Source organism: Myxocyprinus asiaticus, chromosome 6 (genome assembly GCF_019703515.2).
Source record: "Myxocyprinus asiaticus isolate MX2 ecotype Aquarium Trade chromosome 6, UBuf_Myxa_2, whole genome shotgun sequence".
In the NCBI taxonomy this organism is placed as follows: domain Eukaryota; kingdom Metazoa; phylum Chordata; class Actinopteri; order Cypriniformes; family Catostomidae; genus Myxocyprinus; species Myxocyprinus asiaticus.
The window spans coordinates 17189017-17205131 of NC_059349.1; the positions used below are offsets into that span (position 1 = coordinate 17189017).

A 16115-nucleotide genomic window follows, 5' to 3' on the forward strand; every position below is an offset into this window, starting at 1 on the left:
TTGGAGGGTTTTTGAGCATGAACTGCCTTTTTAAGGTCATGCCACAACATCTCAATAGGATTCAGGTCAGGACTTTGACTAGGCCACTCAAGTCTTCATTTTGTTTTTCTTCAGCCATTCAGAGGTGGACTTGCTGGTATGTTTTGGATCATTGTCCTGCTGCAGAACCCAAGTTCGCTTCAGCTTGAGGCCGGACATTCTCCTTCAGGATTTTTTGGTAGACAGCAGAATTCATGGTTCCATTTATCACAGCAAGTCTTCCAGGTCCTGAAGCAGCAAAACAGCCCCAGACCATCACACTACCACCACCATATTTTACTGTCGGTATGATGTTCTTTTTCTGAAATGCGGTGTTACTTTTACGCCAGATGTAATGGGACACACACCTTCCAAAAAGTTCAACTTTTGTCTCATCAGTCCACAGAGTATTTTTCCAAAAGTCTTGGAGATCATCAAGATGTTTTCTGGCAAAAATGAGATGAGCCTTAATGGTTTTTTTTGCTCAGCAGTGGTTTTCGTCTTGGAACTCTGCCATGCAGGCCATTTTTGCCCAGTCTCTTTCTTATGGTGGAGTCATAAACACTGACCTTAACTGAGGCAAGTGAGGCCTGCAGTTCTTTGGATGTTGTTGTGGGGTCTTTTGTGACCTCTTGGATGAGTCGTCGCTGCGCTCTTGGGGTAATTTTGGTCGGCCAGCCACTCCTCGGAAGGTTCACCACTGTTCCATGTTTTTGCCATTTGTGGATAATGGCTCTCACTGTGGTTCTCTGGAGTCCCAAAGCTTTAGAAATGGCTTTATAACCTTTTCCAGACTGATAGATCTCAATTACTTTGTCTCATTTGTTCCTGAATTTCTTTGGATTTCGGCATGATGTCTAGCTTTTGAAGATCTTTTGGTCTACTTCACTTTGTCAGGCAGGTCCTATTTAAGTGATTTCTTGATTGAGAACAGGTGTGGCAGTAATCAGGCCTGGGTGTGGCTAGAGAAATGGAACTCAGGTGTGATAAACCACAGTTAAGTTATGTTTTAACAGGTGGGGCAAACACTTTTTCACACATGGCCATGTAGGTTTGGATTTTGTTTTCCCTTAATAATAACAACCTTCATTTAAAAACTGCATTTTGTGTTTACTTGTGTTATCTTTGACTAATATTTAAACTTGTTTGATGATCTGAAACATTTAAGTGTGACAAACATGCAAAAAATAAGAAATCAGGAAGGGGGCAAACACTTTTTCATACCACTGTATGCCACTGGACAATATACTCCTGTGCTCCATCACAGAAGCAAGCAGAGATAGATACAAGAGTACTTCTCATTTGAAGAGCCTAGGTTTCAAAATACACAAGACACAGAGCTGTCTGGTGCCCTCACGGATAGAATATACTGTATCTGTGTCTTAGATTAAACTCCGATCTGTAACAAGCGTTTCTATCATAAGAGCACATCGGATCGATTCACGGTTGTTTTTCCCTTTCAAGGAGGTAAGAAAGTCCCATTTAGTCTGTGTCTACGCCCGTGGGGACTGATTGCTTCGACGGTGTCAGTCATTCTGTTGGGTCTACTACGAATGAGATGAAGTAAAGTGAGAGTGACATCAGAGGGGATGCGTGTTCTCCGTCATTGAAGATTACCTGCTTTCCTTCACAGGGGATGTGTCATTCAAAGGCTGGGGTGCAGCGTCCAAAGGCAGAATAGTGAATGGGGTTAGGCCCGCATCACTAAAAAGGGTGCACATAAACTCTTCTGGAGTTACTGACAGTGCTTCTAACTTCTTGTACAATTCCTTCAAGGCCACCATGTCGTAGTCAGATTATACAACATGACAACAGTGGCATACATAGGCAATAGGGCACACATTCACAGTGGCTACACAGCTTGGCATAAAAACTGTTTTTGTGCACCGATGCATGCTTTCTTTCATTACGTCCTGGGAATGATAAATGCAGTGCTGATTTGCTGTCCAGTGGGAACCCTCTATACAGAGAGTGGAGACTTCAACCTCAGGTGGTGAGTCAGCTTTGGGAAAGATATGGGAGGGCTGCCTTAGATCACTTTGCCCCTCCCACTATGCTGGGAACTTCTGTCACAAGCCCCAGGGGAAATATTTCACCCCACCCTGGATCAAGTAGCTATTTGGACCTGGTCTGTGAGAGGCTAAATTTGAGTGTAATGGGTTTACCTCCGAGGGTGAAACTATTCAGAATGCGAGGGCAGCTTCAATAAGCTCCCAGTATGATCGAATAAAACGGGTCAACACCCTCTTATTTGCAGGTTTATGAGAGGTGATCGCCGTTTTGACAGGGTTCAAAACCAATAGATCTGTCCGTGTTCCTAAACACATCATCATATCAGTCTCGCTTTACACCAGTTGAAAGTATAGAATTAAAGCTCCTTTCATTAAAGACAGCTTTGTTAGACAGATTCATCACTCTTGTGTGCACTGTGAATTTGTCAAGATTGACTCTTAAGCAGAATACAGCCTTTGTGCCTAAGATGAGTGACTTTCCACCACCATTTTCCTCGTTCTCTGTTTGTTTTCAGTTCATACTCTACTTTTGTATGTGGAAAGAAAGAAGGCATTAAGGAGAAGTAATCAGCTTTTTGTTTCTTTGTCTCATTGTGTAGTGTAGGATATTATATTAAGTCATAGTAGCCTTGGGTTGCGACCTCCGGAGGGCTTGAGAGCTCATTCTATCAGAGGCACGGCTACCTCGTGGGTACTGTTTAGGAGCGTTAGAGTCTGGGACATTTGTGCGGCGGCAGGTTGGGTGTCGCCTCACACTTCTTATTTTATAGACTGAATGTTACGGAGCCATCACTGGCTCATTCAGTCCTTGGTGTGGGTGATCAATCTGCCGATATACTGTATTTATATAAAAAAAAAAAAAAAGAAAAAACATCAACACAGTGATGAACAAGTGTGCGCTTTGTTACCCCATGAATTCTTTGAAAATTGATTGGATTTTCTAGTATATTGGAGACTACGAATCAGTTAACTGGTCTGCTTTGGACATACTGTCTTCTATACAGGAGCTGGCTTAATCCCATAGTGAGATTCTGGATGAATGTTAGAAAGTGAACTTTAGGTTACTCACATAATCCCCGTTCTCTGATAACAGGAGTAGGGATATGCTATGGTGATCGACTAATCGACTAGTCGTGCAACATCTTAGTGGGGTCAACTACTAACATTAATATTTTTAGTGGTGGTGGTTTTAATGGAATTAATTGAGAGACGCAACTTCTTGGAGAGCATTTTTCCATGGTTATAGATTGCTGTGCTTAAAAGTGAATTATAGTCAGCACAGTAAAACCCTCTGCATGGAGTTTAGTCTCTTTAATGCTTTTAGTTTTGTCCATATATGCACCGCTGCTGTTTCAGCCATCAAAGTGCTGCATCAACAACACATTATAAGACAATCACTTTAGGACATTAAATCCTCTGTTGTGAGAAACTTTCCTGTATTTGTGAGGTGCTTTGGAGATTAAAGTCTTTTGCTGATTCTGTCTGACACTGCTTAAATAAATAGTTGCAGTTAGAAAGGTTAAACTGCTCGAACTAGATGCATCATTATCTTGCAGTTCTGCGCTTTTGAATGCACAGCGAGGATCACCCTGAGACTCCCATGCTCTCTGTTTACATTGAAGCATGTCATTCTGCATTCAGAATGTACATAAGTGGTTTTGTGCTGTTCTTTATTGGAACCTTTCTTATTTCTTACTTAGTTTTTGCAATAAGATGTTATAGTTATTTAGCCTTTTTAATTTGTTGACTATCCCTTAGTTACCATGTTGAAGTAGCATCTGTAAACCCCTCTGAAATGTGTCTAATCAGGGTCACGTGACCATAACGGAGCCCAATTATACATTATTATTGATAAAATGACTAGTCAATGAGTCCTTCAAATAACAAACCGACTAGTTGATTATAAAATTGGTAGTTTTGCACATCCCTAAACAGGAGTGAGATATCTCACCACACATTTCCCTTCTTGCACTTGCTCGGAGAAGAGATATATGGTGAATGAAGGAGAGTCTTATGGCAGTGACTTATATGAGGGAGGTGGGACTCCCTTATCACTGCTGTGATTGATCTGTCAACTGACAGACGTTGTGTTGGGGCTTCCAGGATTGATCATGCCCAAGGCGATTCCTATAGTGAGATACCTTACTCCTGTTATCAGAGAATAAGGATTATATGAGTAACCGAAGTTGTTGATAATGTACCAATTTTATAGCACAGTAATGTACATATATCAGCCATATCATGAGCTTAATCTCTAAATTTTTGTAAGGCAATCCAAACATGAATGTGTGGTGGATAAAACACTTGAAAAATCACATTAAAATATTTTAAAATGAGAGTTGTTAATCTTCCTCGAAGCAAGAAATAACATGGTTCTAAATGTTTAATCGAATAACATAATATTAAGTGAAAATAGCACGTCATGACTCCAGCTCTGCAGGTGAATAGCTCATTTGAGATGCCAAATGCCTCGCCTTCAAAGTAGACAAGATTAGTCGGCTGCAGTCAGGGAAGGAGTGAAATAAGGAGAAGGGTGTACCTGTGTCCTGCAAGACTACAACAAGTCATGCCCACTACAAGTTACGCCCCCTTAAATAAACAGCGAAATGCTGAAGTTATGCAAAAGTTGGATGTCACCTTCATACACTGTGTTGGTTGTGTTTATTTGGAGACCCACAGCAACCCTACAGCTACACCTATCTCTACCCATAAACTACCCCTATACCTAACCCTAAGATTAAAAAATGAAAAGTTGGGGCCTGGGTAGCTCAGCGAGTAAAGACACTGACTAACACCCTTGGAGTCACGAGTTCAAATCCAGGGCGTGCTGAGTGATTCCAGCCAGGTCTCCTAAGTAACCAAATTGGCCAAGTTGGGGTCACATGGGGCAACCTCCTCGTGGTCGCTGTAATGTGGCTCGCTCTCGGTGGGGCGCATGGTGACTTGTGCGTGTATGCCTTGGAGATTAGCATAAAGCCTCCACACGCGCTATGTCTCTGCGGTAACGTGCTCAACAAGCCATGTGATAAGATGCGCAGATTGACGGTCTCAGATGCCACCCGGATTGAGGCGAGTCACTACACCACCATGAAGACTTGGAGTGCATTGGTAAATGGGCATTCTAAATTTGGGAAAAAAAGGGGAGAAAATAAAACAAAAAAAATGAAACGTTTGTAAAATTATTAAATATATCGCAACCTAAAAGTTCTATTGACTAATCATACCGCCTAGGAGTTTAAATATTTGCACTGACAACGTTTCGATTCCATTACAATTCTTTACCTAACAATTACGATGAATCATGAAATCTGAAATTTGGTCGCAATTTGATTCTATTATTTTCTGCTGTTTAATAATATGATATGAGACAATTTAAAAGTTTTTTTTTTTTTTTTTTCATATTTAAACAGATAAGACAACATTTATCATACAGTGTTTTAAAAGGATTTAATGGCCGTGTCGTGTAGTGTGCATGTTCCTTGTCGTCTTGAGGGATGCAGATAGTTCTCACTTCTTGTAGTGGACCAGCCACCTATGAGATCAAAGGTGTGATTTACATTCATGTACTTTGTTGCTGATAGAATGGATGTAATTTATATTCTGCTGCTTTTAAATTAACAACTAAGTCACCCACTATACCTGTTATTTAATTCCCCCCAAAAGCTGTCTTTTTCATCCATTTTTAGTTTAATAAAGACATGTAATTTAGATATTTTAGAAATATGATAGCAATCACATATGTCATACAGAGATCGCACTGGCTGAGTGTTGGAACTATTCACACATAACTCATACACAAAACATGATTGTGGCGAGCAGAGCAGGGCCGAGCAGTGGAAGATAAGTGGTGAATGAGTTCCACCTGTGTGTCACACCGGTCTCGCATTCCAGTGAGGGTCGGTGGGAGTATTTAAGGAGAGGAGACAGCGGCAGACATTTACATTTATTCATTTGGCAGATGCTTTTATCCAAAGTGACTTACAAAAGAGGGAAACATAAGTGAATCATCTTAAGGAGACAGTGGTATGAAAAGTGCCATATTACAAAGTTTCACTAGCATCAGAATAGTATTCAAAACAGATTAAAGAGCAACAAGAATTTTCTTTTTCTTTTTTTTGTGAATGGATAAGTGCTCATGGAAAAGATGTGTTTTTAGTCGTTTTTTGAAGAGAGTGAGTCAGCTTCATGGATGGAGTTGGGAAGGTCATTCCACCAACGTGGTATGATGAAGCTGAAAGTCTGGGAAAGTGTTTTGGTGCCTCTTTGTGTTGGTACAAGGCAACATTCCTTAGCCGACTGCAGGCTTCTAGTAGGCGCATAGCTCTGCAGAAATGATTTTAGGTATGCTGGAGCAGACCCAGTGACTGTTCTGTATGCCAGCATCAGAGCCTTGAATTTGATACGTGCATCAACTGGCAGCCAGTGGAGAGAGACAAGGAGTGGTGTAACATGCGCTCTCTTTGGTTCATTAAAGACCAGACGTGCTGCTGCATTCTGGATCATTTGCAGGGGTCTAATTGCACATGTAGGGAGGCCTGCAATGAGAGCGTTACAGTAGTCCAGTCTAGTTATGACAAGTGACTGAACAAGAAGTTGTGTGGCATGTTCAGAGAGGAAGAGTTTTATCTTCCTGATATTGTAGAGTGTAAATCTACATGATATTACGGTCTTTGAGATGTGGTCTGTAAAATTTTGTTTATCAATGGTTACCCCTAGATTTCTGACCGTTTTGGAAGGCGTTACTGTAGTTGCACCCAGCTGCATGGTGATGTTGTGTTCAACAGCAGTGTTGGCTGGAAAGACAAGGAGTTTGATCTTGGCTGGGTTGAGTTGCTGGTGGTGTTCCTTCATCCATGCTGAGATGTCTGCCAGGCAGGCAGAGATTCAAGCAGTCACTGTGGTGTCGTTGGGCTGGAAAGACAAGTAGAGTTGTGTGTCATCAGCGTAGCAGTGGTAAGAGAAACCATGTGCCTGAATGATGTGTCCCAGTGATGTTGTGGATATAGAGAAGAGAAGTGGCCCAAGCACTCCCTGAGGTACCCCAGTAAGTAGCTGCTGTGGCTTGGATACCTCACCTCTCCAGATGGGGAGAGAGAGACGCACAAAGCTGTCTGTCTGTGTTTCAGTGTCGATGGTGTAATGATGAAAAGCAATATGTTTTGGAGCTGCTGAAAAGCAGCTGTGTTGTAGTGTTTAATGTACACTGAAAGGTGCCACATTAAAGTGTCTTACGTGTTTGTCAATCCGGTCCCAACTTCCTCCTTGCCCATCTTGTGAACTCTGTTACAATGATATAAGAGTTTTACATTTTAGAAGAAAACAAAACATCACGGTCATTTAAGCCAATGAACATTAAGCTGTGTTGTAAAGTTGTTTCTCATCATGCTTGCTGTTTGCTCAGCTGTTAGCAGAGCCTGGCTCTAAAAACTGCAGCTTTTACATCATAGCAAGTCGGACAGCATTTCTAACAGTTATGCACCTGCTGGTGATCACTGTTTTTTTGTTCTGCACAGAAATTGCTAATCTATAGCTCTGAGTATATCACAGACAAGGTTCAGGTAACCTCAAACCATGAGATTCTTCTTCTTTCAGCTGCCAAAAGGGTCACCACAGCAGACCATCTGTGATCTGCATATTTGACTTGGCACAGGTTTTTACACCAGATGCCCTTCCTGACACAACCCCCAGTGGCTGGGGGACTCTCACTCACACCTACAAGGCAATTTAGAGTCTCCAATTCACTTAACTTACATGTTTTTGGACTTGTGGGGGAAACTGGAGCACCTGGAGGAAACCCACATGAACAGAACGTACAAATTCCACACAGAAAGTCCCAATTGAGCCAGGACTCAAACCCAGGACCTTTTAGCTGTGAGAAGACAGTGCTAACCACTGAGCCACCATGCCACCCCAGCCTCAAACTATGAGATTCATCCACACAAAAGAGCAGTGTTGAAACACAACTGACATAAAATGTTCCTCCTGAAGTTATTTACAATTTTAGGTTTCAACCACAAATGTCACTAGAGAGCCCAAAGATCCATAGTGCAGCTTTAAAAGCTTAGACTGATTTAAAGATAATCATTCACACTGCGTCCGAATACCATACTTTCCTACTTTATAGTATGCCAAAAACAGTATGACAATTGAGTAGTATGTTCGAATGTTCAGTATTCATAAAACAGTAAGCGAGAAATACCCGTATGACCTACTATTTCTGGCAGGATTGAAGTGCAGATCGACTGGACACTTTACTATCCCACAATCCCTTGGGAGCTGAGGAGATATCATGTTCAAAATGCTGGATTTAAAAGAACGGAGGTGAACCACAAGTCGGATGTCTCTTTTCAACTGAAAGTGATATATTATGTTCCTTGTGCTTAAATGGTGCTTGTTTAAAAAAACTTGACTAGATTATTTTTATGGTTATAAAAAATGAGACTATTTTTATGGTTATTACAACATATATTCGGGTCAGGGGTCAATACCCACGTCTCCGTATGACGTATGTACGGAATCTGTTCATTCTACTCGCATGCACCTAAAGAATGTACTGTTTAACCAGCTGAGAAGTGCGTCCTTCATCAAATACAGTACATACAGTACTCTGACAGTACCTGATTTCGGACGCAGTGTCAGTTTTGTGTTTTTTTTTTTGTTTTTGTTTTTTTTTCAGATGGTTTTATAAATTATTGTCATTTTTTTTTTAACTCAAATTATTAAGCACTCTGTGAGAGACAAGTATTGCTCATTATAACAAGACAGTTGTTGTTGTTGTTGTTGTTGTTGTTTTTCCAGAGGGACACAAGCAAATACACTCACCCTAAAGCTTGCCCAAGAAATAATTTATGCTCTTTACTCTGTGGAGGCTGTGGGACTGCAGTATAGGAGAAGAAGGCTGTGCTGCTCTGACTTCAGAACTGAGATCAAACCCCTCACACCTGAGAGAACTGAATCTGAACTCTAATAAACTAGGAGACTCAGGAGCGAAACAGCTCTCTGCTCTACAGAAGGATCCAAAATGTAAACTGGAGAAACTAGAGTAAGTTAAAGGGTTTTTTTTTTAACCATACTGTATATTGAACAAAGTAAGATTACATTTTACATTTATCTTTGAGAGTGTATTATGTCTAATCTTTCTCCAATTTCACAGTTTTAAAGTATTCAAATTCTAAAAGTCACACACACCATGGCAACACCAAAGGGTTCAACTGGTAAATTAAAACAACTGCTGCGTGTCCTGAACAAAATGGTCACCTGGACGAATGCTGCTACTGATCCAGTAGATTTATAGTGAGGGATTTATTTTATGAATATGCACATAGATAGAAACAAATCTGCATTAATACTGTAGGCCTATGTATCTACTGTTTATGCAATCTGTATATGCAAAAATGGAACTGAAATATTTTGATGAATTGAAAATGTTGCACATTGTTTATTGAATCAGTTAATTGGACATATTAAATGTAGGGATGTGCTGAACAACTAATTTCACTGACGTTTATATGGATTTTGAAGCCGACTAGTGTAAAAAGAAACCAACCTTCAGAAAAAAAGTCAAAAAAATAAATAAAAACATTTATGTGACCCATTTCAAATACTAACTCTGTTCCAAATCTAAATTCCACTGAAAAGGGGCATTTATCTGCGATGTGCTCGCCTTGCATTATGATCATTGTACATTAAATATAGAACATGACACGCATTCACTGAATCAATGTTGGCAAATATTTAAGAGGAATATTTATGAAAACAATTGAATGAATAGTGCAGGACCAATAGAGCAACCCAGTCTGTTCTAAATGGAATTCACCAAGTAAAAGTTACTTAAGATACTAAAACAGTCAGGACATTGTTGAAAATAATTAACAGGTAGATTAATCAAAATTGAGAGGAAAAAAAATGCACACAGAATAAAAGATAGTTTAACCCGTTAAGCAGTCGGCATCTTGTCAAAAATAAACAGTCATTTTCTAGGCTGCTTACTCAGAAGCATACATTTTTTGATGAGCAAAACTAACACCTTGACATGATCTGGTGAAAGACGGGACTAGACTCATCTGAGGCTGCTATCCTGCGCTTGAAAAGCCTGCTCAGCGGAAAAATAACGTACAAGCATGCACAGATGTAAAGAAGACTCAAATGTGAAAACATCCATAGGGACTTTAAAACGTTTGGGAATCGGATTCCCGCACCACCACCGAAGTGATTTCATAGCTACTTTGCTGAGTTTGCTTGTCTAGCGAGAGGACATTTTCCTGCGTGCACTGCGAGTGAGAGAGGGAAGAAGCACGTGCAGCCTGAGGTGAAATTAAACTCTGTATCTGCTCCAGATATCCTCTTTTTTTAAATAATATTTGTATTATTAATTCTATTTAAAATATGTAACATTAATATGACAGTAATTTAAGTGCAGCCTCTATAAAAATTTAAAGCCAAACGTAAATGTGTAAAAATTATGATCAGTTTAATGGGGGAAGTATTAACCGACTAGTAATTCCAGTGTCGACTAGCAGCATCAGAACCGTTTAGTCGACTAGTCTCACACATCCCTAATTAAATGTGAATCTTTGTTAAATAAAATAAAATATTAGCTGTATATTTGATAGACTTTTGATTTTGTTTAAGAAAAAAACTGTTCAAAAGTTATTAGCAAAAAACTTAAAAATTGTGTCTCTGTCCTATCACTGTGCCAAATCTCACAACTTTTTACTAATCAGTTCTGTTGGCTGGCAATGGAAGAACAGAACACTGCATTCACACCTTTTGGTGTATTCTCTTAAAGGAGTAGTTCGCCCAAAATGAAAGTGTTATTATTTTCTTGCCCTAATGTTGTTCCAAAGCAGTATGCCGTTTTTATTTTATTTTTTGTAACACAAATGGAGAATGTCTGATGATTCATTATGCAACTCTTTCAATACAACAGTTCAAAGTTACCACATCTGGCAAGCTCTTAAAAGTAAAAAATTATAAAAATTTAAAAAAACGATAAAAGTAGTCCATGTGACTCACATGCACTATTTCAAGTCTTCTAAAACCATGCTATTCACGTCAGATTAAAAAATGGTCATAACATGGCAGTTCCATTATGTAGAGAATGAGATTTGAGAGCTGCAGGTGATTGGAATTTTCAGTTAATACAACCTAAATTTCAGTCTCTTCTTTACACATATTTTATGGCTTTAGAGAATTTTGAATAACACAAGTCATATGGGCTATTTTAATGTTACTTTAATGGTGTTCATTTTATAGATTGACAGATGTGGTCACTATGAACTGTTTAGAATTGTATAGAAAAGGGCTGTGTGAAGAGTTCCAGAATGTGAGTACATTTTTACAGGTTTTTCATTTTTGCATGAATTATTTCTTTAAGTTCAGCAGCAAAGATTAGACACATTACATCAAGTATGTATCAGCTATAAAAGAGGTCTGATGATTATCACTTTGACAGTAACATGAGGCAACCAACTGGTTGGTACCCACATTGATCACAAAAACTGTAAATTTCAAACATAGAGAATGTCTCTGCAAAGAGGAACAGAGATAACAAACTGAAGCTAAGCTCAGACTGAGGATCCATGAACCCAAATACAAAATCAATCGTTCATAATCCAAAGACAACAAATGTAGGAGATTATTCATGGATCGAACAAACAGTGCAAATAATCCGTAATGCAAAAATTTTAGTCAAAACACCAGGCAAGAATCGAGATAATCAATAGAGCCAAGACTACAAATAACAAGAAATTGCAGAGCAATTGTAAAAACAGAAGGGAAATACCTATAAACTCTAGTTTCTAAACTGGAAGAAAGATAGAGGTGACAACAATCAGCCAGTCAGGTTTAAATTATGTACGTAATCTCTCTTGATCCAGTCCAAATAACAAAATATTTTATGTTAATGAATGCAAAGAATAAACATATAAACAACAATAACTATGACACTGATCAGAAGAATATTCGATCATTGAAAAATTTAGTTTCAAAGAATGAATCCATAGACACAGGATACCTACTGTATGGCAACCATCTTTGATTTTGTCCTTGCTAATTTGTGTGTCTTGTGTGTTGTTTTTTATTCATTTATTTTGCAGTGTGCTTTTTATTTTGCATTGTTGCTATATTACTTTTTATATTGCAAGACAAAATGATAAAAATCTACACAATTCATCCTATTCCAAAGTTTACATCCTCTTGGTTCTTAATATAGTGTGTTGCCTTCTTGAGAATCAATGAATGTTTGCACATTTTTTTAATAGTTGTGTTTGAGTCCCTAAATTGTCCTTAGTGTCATGAGATGGATCTCAACATCATATAGCCACTGTTGGGAAGAACTCAGATGTGCAGAAGATGCTGGGAAACCAAAGCATGTACAGTATCTGAGGGATTTTTCTTAAGAACAGTGGGCAGTTTCACTGCAAGACAGAGCAGGGACTCATGTACAACTATCACAAAATTTACAAACAGTCTTTGATCATTGAGCAACACACTGTATTAAAAACCAAGGGGATGTAAACTTTTGAACAGGATCATTTGTGTTACTTCAATTATTGTTTTGTCTTGTGGAATATATGTAAATATCTGTTATGTCAAATCGCTTAATCAGGTCAGAACTAAATAAATAGCCAAATGTATTTTTTATGATCCCTCTTATTTAAAAAAAGAAAAAAAAGAAAAAGTTTAACATCTTGTTTGCAGATTAGCACACATTAGAATTTATGCAATCAACTGCACAGAATATATATATATATATCATTTGAAAAGATATTTGGCATTATTTAAAATGCTCAAATATATTATTCCTTGTTGTGGGCCTGGGTAGCTCAGTGAGAATTGACGCCAACTACCACCCCGGGAGTCACGAGTTTGAATCCAGGGCATGCTGAATGATTCCAGCCAGGTCTCCTAAGCAACCAAATTGGCCCGGTTGCTAGGGAGGGTAGAGTCACATGGGTAACCTCCTCGTGGTTGCTATAATGTGGTTCACACTCTCGATGGGGTCGTGGTGAGATGTGCGTGGATGCTGCGGAGAATAGTGTGAAGAATCCACACGCGCTACATCTCCGCGGTAACGCGCTCAACAAGCCACGTGATAAGATGCGCAGATTGACGTCTCAGACGCGGAGGCAACTTAGATTCATCCTCCACCACCCGGATTGAGGTGTCAGTACGCCACCACGAGGATTTAGAGCGCATTGGGAATTGGGCATTCCAAAGTGGGGAGAAAAAAAAATTATAAATATTATTCCTTGCAAAAGTAAGATTTGAACAAATGGTTTAAATTCAATATAAATATGCTTTGCTAATTATAAAATTAGTTCAATAAAACAAATGTAGTTACTTTAACATTTACCAAACTGTATTATTTAATACGTAAGGATTTTGTTTACTAAGTTTTAAAAGTTCATACCGCTCATTAATTTTAATCAAATAATATTCTGAATTCATAAGATGTATACCATTTAAAGCTTACTCAATTCAGTTTAATAGAAATGTGTCATTAAGTTGAAATCTTAAATCTTAAAAACACTTAAATATTTCTGGGTAGACAATAGAGGATGCTATTATTCTTAATGACATCTATTGACATTTGTTGAGTGATGATAATTTCATTCAGCAAGGTCATCGGATTTACGAGAAATGACCAATGGTTTAATTTTTTTTATTTGCATGTTGAAATGATATATTAAATGAAGGCTAAATTCAGCTTCCAAGATATGCAGCAAGCACAGTCGGGTAATTTCATAAGGTTTTTATACATTTTAAATTACCAAATGGTTAACTGGTTAAAGCACCATTTAACCTAGAAATAATGATTTATCTGTTAATTTAAAACACTAAATAATCATAGGTGGTTGGAATCCTCCACTGTTGTTCATATTCTGTATAAATTATCTATGGAAACAGTCTATTATCTAAATGCAAAAACAAGGCCAGCAGATGACACTGACAACAATGCTCACTATCCAGCTAGAAATTACCATTCTCTTTTATGTGACTATTATCTGGATTTGTGTGAAGAATAATACAGGAGAATCTAGATTAAATTGTCGAGCAGTATGACTGAAATATAAATCCTAAAAAGTATGATATAGTATGTATATAAATATTATGTTATTATGTATATAAATAATAGTATTTAAATATTACTAAAATATCACTTTATTAGATAGGAACTGTCTGTCTAGAATGGTCTTAAAGCTGATCAAACACTTAAATGTTCTTCAAATTGTTTGAGAATAAGTCACATACTGTATGTTTTATATTCCCTCTTTCTTTTATTTCTCTTTATTTCATTCTCATCTCCTTCACTCCACACCCCCTCACCATGTATTTTCTTGCCTAATAATGCTTGAATAAAGAAGCTTTTGTGTGCAAGAGTGCATTCACATACATTTAGATTTTTTAGACATAATTATGTTCTGTGATGTTTTTTTTTATTGAAACTGAAAACCCAGATATTAAGGCCACACTAAGTAACATAATCAATGTGTGCTTCGTCTGTGTTACTTCATGCAGAGTTCCTGTCCCAAAAAGAGTCAAAGTGTTGTCATAGAAATATATAAATGGTCCTGATTAAATCTGATAGGTAGGGAGATAGTGGGTGCTTTCTGTTTCTTTTAGTTGTTAGATATATTTTCAGCTGTCAGTAAAGTAGTACACACAAAACGGCCATATTCTGTATGATCAACAATGTCACTCTTTACTTGAGCTCTACTCTGAAAATTTCCCAACGTTGCAGACTGTAATGTCAGCACCATATAAAAAATACCAAAACCAGAATGTTTAATATATCACACCAAGGATTATGTTTGCTTTTTATTTTGGACCTTGCTTACCCCTGAAGTCTTTACTTCCCACATGACTGAATAAGATGACTATGCTCTGGACGTTGTCACTTGTACCTGTAGAAGGAAATATTGAATACAAGTAGAAGAGTTCTGAAAAACATGCAAGTTGTGCCAGTCTAGCTCAGTAAAGAAACATTAACATTAGAATTTTCTTTCCTTTTTTTCCTCTTTTCAGACAGAGCTGTAGAAATATCACTAGACTATTTAAAGGTGTTATGATTTGTAATTATCATGCCCACTGCAGTCATCCTTGCTCCTGGCACTTCTACATACTCAACCAGAGGTCACAGAGAGTCCCTCTCTCTCTCTGAATGAGCATTTTTTTCCATGGACAAAATAACAGCATACTTTTTGGTTTGCAATGACATCAGCAATGATGAGACACATTAGATTGGTTAGCAGTGTGTGTCAGCTATAAAAGAGATATGCCAATTAACTCTTTAACTTGAGGCAAATCTTGCATGACTCTTGCTGACCGATTAATTTCAACGATTGAATCTATTATGTTACGTTTTTATGTCCAAACTAACAATTTGCCTAATGAAGGTGTCTAAAAGGTTTTACTTATCTGGATTTGTGATACGAATAATACAGTGTTCCCCCCCCTTCTGCTCAGCAGTAGGACTACATTGACATCAGTGAAGGTGCTATACTCACCAGTAATTAGGAAAATGTGTGAGAGTGCTAACATTCACAGTGCATGATGAAAAATGATGCTTAAACACTCTAAATCATTAGCATTATGATTTGTGGGGTTATAATCAAAAATCTGGTGCAATACCATGGCAAAACCTTTCAGTCAATAAGGACACATGAATGTTTCCATTTCTTCCAGTAGCCTATATAGCAAAACACACTAAGACAGATATTTCAGTGCATCATACAGACACCCACAGCTACCATTATTTTATCCTTGTTAATTCTTTTGATTGATTTTCAACTGTATGTTTTTATTTCTTCTTTTGTGTACTTTGCTGTGTGCTTTTCTACTATTTATTTTGCATCATTATTGTACAGTCCAGCTAAGTTGAACATACTTTGACCATTCATATATGTATGTTGTTTGTCATGCCAATAAAGCACAACAAACTGATTACTGAAATTTGAAGTTGGGAGAGAGTTCAACATCTGAGAGATTAAAGTCTTTTGAAATTGGATGTAACCAGGGCGGTGGACTTTTGGACTTTTATTTTGTCAGCTTCCATTCCGGATATTAAACACTGCGTCACAT

General features: G+C 38.1%; 1 pseudogene; it reads left to right on the plus strand.

The window, feature by feature from the left end:
- The window catches only part of LOC127442009 (NACHT, LRR and PYD domains-containing protein 12-like), a 45792-nt pseudogene extending 36476 nt beyond the window's left edge, over window positions 1–9316 (plus strand).
- Window positions 9317–16115: the final 6799 nt, after the last annotated feature.